Raw genomic sequence first — 5000 nt, 5'->3', positions numbered from 1 at the left:
CCTATACATACGGACTCATGGGGACTCTGCATCGCACGCAAAGGCAATCCGTCACTCGTGTGGTAGCGTCTCGGTGGTGAAGAAGGCGTCCTGCTGAAGTGGTGGTGTTGGTGGTGGTGTTAGTGGTGCTGTGGCTGTGGTAGTAGTAATAGCAATAGTCGTAGCAGCGGCAGGAGTGGTTACAGTAGTCGTAGCCGGCGTAAGTGGTGGCTTTCTTGCTGCTCCTCGAGGTGTGTTGTGGCCGGAACCATGCCACGCGTAGGGCGGTAGCGGCGCCAGCAAAGTCATCATCATCGTCATCAACATCAAAAGCAGTGAGGACCAGACGAGGACAAGGAGGAGTAGCAGAAATAACAAGGTTCTGGCACGCGTGTTCTCAATTCCCTTCGCCATGGAGAGGTTACTTTTGTCCGGCGCGTGAGGTGACCACAACACCGATCACCAGGACCAGGAAGGAAGGAAAGAAGGAAGCGTGCGTGCGTGCGTGGTGCGTGGTGTCCGTGTGAGTGTGTGTGCGTGCGTGCGTGCGTCGGTCGCGCTCGATGGGACATGGGTTAACGGCCACGCCACTGACTCAGCTACCAAGACTGACTAGGAACAAGCTTCTCTGCCTCCACACCGCTAAGGTAAGTTAATCAAGTCACCTGTTTACTGGTTTTACTCTTTGCGTCACAACTGTTAGGTGAGGGCATTGTTCACCTGCCTCCTCCTTGTCCCCCTTCCCCTCCTCCTCTTGCTCCTCCTCCTTCACCTGTCCGTAGCGAGGTCAATCAACACCTGGTCACACACACACGCACATACACATACACGCACACATACCGTCTCATCCTCACCTCGCCACGTGTGTTTTTATACTTTCACGAATTCACGAGTGCGTTCAGCCACGTGAGTGTGTAAAAATAAAGGTGATCAGATGTGCTATAGTGAGATCTTCAGTGCTACTCTCCTCTCCTCAAGGCTGCCCGGGAGGAGGAGGAATAATACCACACTTGAGCGCCCTCGCAGCATCCCAGGAGTACCGTAAAAGGCTAACCTGATAGAATTATATTAACCGCATTTAGACGAGGGCTGAGGAAAATATGGCTTGTTACCACACCCTCGCGCGTACGCCCTCGCTAAGGTTACTCTCTGGCTCTTTGGGGGGAGGATCAAAAAAGGTGCGCTGGAAAATAGGAACCCCCCAAAACACCTAAACTTGAGTAATGTTTCTATTAGGGACTCGCTCACCTCGCCTTCCCTCGCAGACAAACTCGTGTGTATTTATAGAAAGCGTGACACGTGCTGCGAGGCGAACGAGGAGCAGTCTGAACGCAGTTATATTACACGGCCAAGGGAGAAAGTTTGTTTGAGGACATTGATAGGTCATTACCACGTGGCTTATGTAAACTTAGGTGGGCAGACAACGAAAAAGAGGAATATGAGGCAAGAAACAGACTGAAGAGAGAAGATATAAACTGAACTGAGAGTGAGAAAGATAGAGGGTAGTTACAAAGTTATATTATACAGACAAGTTAATAGGTTTGTCTTAGTGAATTGATGGGGCATTAAAACGTGGCTGAAATAAACTACGTCGATATTATGGTTACACTGTTATACAAGTTGAATGAAAGGTTTGTTTGAGCACATTGATGGGAGAGTAACACGTGACTTAAGTAAACTACGTGGATATTATGGTTACAAATTTATACAGGCTAGTTAAAAAGTTTGACTGAAGAAACTGAAGAGGAGTTACACGTGGTTTATAGGTTAAGATTATAGTCAAACTTAAACGACCGTGTCTAATCCAGGTAAACTAATGGAAGACATGAATCGCATTACATTAAACTCTCCGACACACAACCTTGTAAAATAATAAATAACATGGACCATCGCCAAACACGTGTGAGAGTCAAACTATCAAAACCTCTGGAAAAAACTCCCGAAAATGACAGCTCTTTCGGCCACCTCTTTGGATTCTTTTTCGGAGCAGCGAGTTGCGGTCTTTTTTTTATTATTGTTTCCTGTTTTTTTGTGTGCCCTTGAGCTGTCTCCTTTGTTGTTAAAGAAAATAATAAAATAAAGATGCCGAGAGAGGCTTATCTAAGTTCTGAGAGGCAAAGGTGGAAGGTGAAACACAGATGGGTGACATATATAAAGAGTTCAATTCCCTCACAAGAAACTACGAGGAACCAAACATACCCCCGAAAATTAGCATCACAGAGCTATCATTCCACAGACGATGATGACGATGACTAGGCCGATGTTGACATGTGGCTCCAACGTGTGTGAAGTGAGCGAAAGAAAACAATATACAGCGAAAGTTATAAGACCCGGGAAGCGAGGACGGTCAATGACACCCAGAAAAGTAAAGCAAATGACCTCGACGGCTGGGTGAATGGGGGGCTGGGTGCGGGGGTGGCTGGGTGCGTGGGTGGATGTTTGTGTAGGTATGGATGAGTGTATGTGTGTGTTAGTGAATGTTTTTTTGGGTGTGTTAGCGTGGGTGGATGGGTGTGTTAGTGTGTGGGTGAAAGGTGGATGACTGAGTGGCTTAACTATGTAGGTGGGTATGAATGGGTTGGTAAGTTGGAAGGTATAGAAGTGGGTGCGTTAGTGTGTTCGTGTGTGGATGTGGATGTGTGTGTGTAAGTGGATGGGTGCGTTAGTGTGTGGGTGGTATGGCGGGTGACTCGAGTGGATGAGTTTGGATGAGTTAGACGATACAAGTTAAAATATATAAGTGCGTGAATGCGTAAGTGGGTGAGTTCGTACGTGGATGCGTGAGAGAGTTTGCAAATAGGTGCGTAAAAGAGTGAGTGAGTAAGTAGGTGGGTGAGTGCGTAGTGAGTCTTTGACCTCCACCTTGCTACCTTGGAAAGTAAAAAAAAAAAAAGGTCATTGAACTTTAATTAGACAGACAAACACAAACGTAGGCTCGTCCGGAAACAAGAAGAAAACCCTCTCCCTCTCCCTCTCTCTCTCTCTCTCTCTCTCTCTCTCTCGGACCGTCCCGCTTCACGAACAAATTCCAAGGAAGTGATTCGCCCTGACTCACGCGCGCCGAGGACAGGCAGGTAAGGAGGCGCAGGTGAGAGGCACAGGTGAGGGCCAAGACAGGTGAGAAGGGGAAAAAATGAGAGTAAACAGGTGGAGGGATACAGGTGAGAGGTGGGAGAGGAGAGGCAGGTGAGAGATTGAGAGGATAGGCGCGAGAGGAGAGGAAAGAGAAGAGGGAATATGAGAGAGGATAAACTGAGGAGGAAAGGAAAAAATGAGAGTAGACAGGTGGGAGAAAACAGGTGATAGGTGATAGAGGTAAAGGGACAGGAAGATGGAAGAGAGAGGATAGAGAGGATAGTCGTAAGAGGAGAGAGCAAGGAAGGACAGGACATGAGAGAGAGAGAGAGAGAGAGAGAGAGAGAGAGAGAGAGAGAGAGAGAGAGAGAGAGAGAGAGAGAGAGAGAGAGAGAGAGAGAGAGAGAGACAAATTAGTGATAAAAATGAATAGATATACCGTTTTCTTTTTGTGTTTGTGTGCGTGTGTGTGTGTGTGTGTGTTTGTGTGTGATATTTAAATTTTGAAAGGATCGAAAAAAAAAAAGTAAATCAAGAAGTCATTAAATGGTAACTGTAAACATGTGTGAAAAATAACTTCCAAGCGTAAAAGTAAATAAAAATAATAGTTAAAAGAAAATCGTGAAAATAGAGTGAGTTGTGGGGTGGGAAACGCGTACAAACAAACAAGCGTGAAGAGACATAAGAAAACAGACCAGTGAAATAGGGAAGGAGAAAACTTGGGAGAGGTGAGACTGAAAGGAGGGGGAAGAGAGAAAACAGACAGGTAAATAAAGAATGATAGGGGAGTGGACAGGAGGAGAGGAGAGAAGAGGACAGATGGGTGACAGAGAGATGAAGAAATATGGACGCCAAAGAGAGTGTAGCGATAAGTGCGGCAATGCAGGGAAAAGGGACAGAAAAAGAGGATAAACTGAAGAGGAGGAAAGGAAAAAAATAGTAAACGGGTGGAAGGAAACAGGTGATAGAGATAAGGGACAGGAAGATGGGAGAGAGAGGATAGAGAGGATAGGCATAAGAGGAGAGAAAAAAAGGAGAGGACATGAAAAAGAGAGAGAGAGAGAGAGAGAGAGAGAGAGAGAGAGAGAGAGAGAGAGAGAGAGAGAGAGAGAGAGAGAGAGAGAGAGAGAGAGAGAGAGAGAGAGAGAGAGAGAGAGAGAGAGAGAGTAAGATAAGGCTAGAAAAGGAAAGATGTACAGGAGAAAGATGGAAATAGCATGACAACAAAACATGATAAGTAAAGGACTATGAGGAAGGAGGGACAAGTAAGATGAAGAGAAAAGGAGAGAAGTACAGTAGAAAGATGGAAAGAGGTAAAGGAGGAAGAAGGGACAAGTAAGATAAGAAGAGAAAAGGAAAGACGTACAGAAAAAAAAGATTGAAAGAGCAAGACAAGAAAACATGATAAGGAAAGGACTAGAGAGGTAAAAGAAGAATGGGAAACAAGCAAGATGACAAAGTGAAGAGAATAGGGCAAGAGAGAGAAAGAGAGAGAGGGTGAATATAAGAGAGACAGAGGAGGACAAGACAGAGAAAGAGCAGAAGCCGGAACTGACAAATTGTAGAGATGACGAAAGAGAGAGAGAAGGAGAGACAGTAAAGACAGCTAAGACAAGGACGAAGAGGACGGAAAGAGAGTAAGGGAAGCACGAGATGTCAGAATGTGAAGGAAAGATGACGATGAAAAGAGGGTTAGGATAAATGACACAGAAGGAGAGAGCGGAAAGAGAGAGAAGGAGAGGGTAAAGAGAGGAGAGGTTTGAAAGAGAGCAGAGGGAAGCGCAAGATGACGGAATATAAAGAGAACAGGACTAGAGAGAGAGAGGGTATCGATAGGAGAGACATAGGAGGAGAGGACGGAGAGAGAAGAGAAGGAGAGGGTAAAGACAGGAGATAGACAGGAGCTGAGAGGACGGAAACAGAGCAAGACCCAAAAGGACAAGAGG

The 5000-nt window shown here is 45.9% G+C and overlaps 1 protein-coding gene and 1 long non-coding RNA gene across 2 annotated transcripts in view; one reads left to right on the top strand and one right to left on the bottom strand.

Annotated features, from left to right (window-relative positions):
• LOC126998771 (protein tramtrack, alpha isoform-like) overlaps positions 1 to 5000 on the top strand; it is a 159567-nt gene that overhangs the window by 1011 nt on the left and 153556 nt on the right. Inside the window, exon 1 of the mRNA XM_050860798.1 lies at positions 1 to 626. This exon is cut by the window's left edge and continues 1011 nt beyond it. The gene's annotated coding sequence lies outside the window, so the exon portion shown is untranslated. The remainder of the gene's footprint in view (positions 627 to 5000) is intronic.
• The window catches only part of LOC126998772 (uncharacterized), a 132962-nt gene that overhangs the window by 48191 nt on the left and 79771 nt on the right, over positions 1 to 5000 (bottom strand). The window lies entirely within an intron of this gene.

Source organism: Eriocheir sinensis, chromosome 15 (genome assembly GCF_024679095.1).
Source record: "Eriocheir sinensis breed Jianghai 21 chromosome 15, ASM2467909v1, whole genome shotgun sequence".
In the NCBI taxonomy this organism is placed as follows: domain Eukaryota; kingdom Metazoa; phylum Arthropoda; class Malacostraca; order Decapoda; family Varunidae; genus Eriocheir; species Eriocheir sinensis.
The sequence above is the reverse complement of the archived record's forward strand: the minus strand, read 5'-3'. Positions and strand labels throughout refer to the sequence as shown.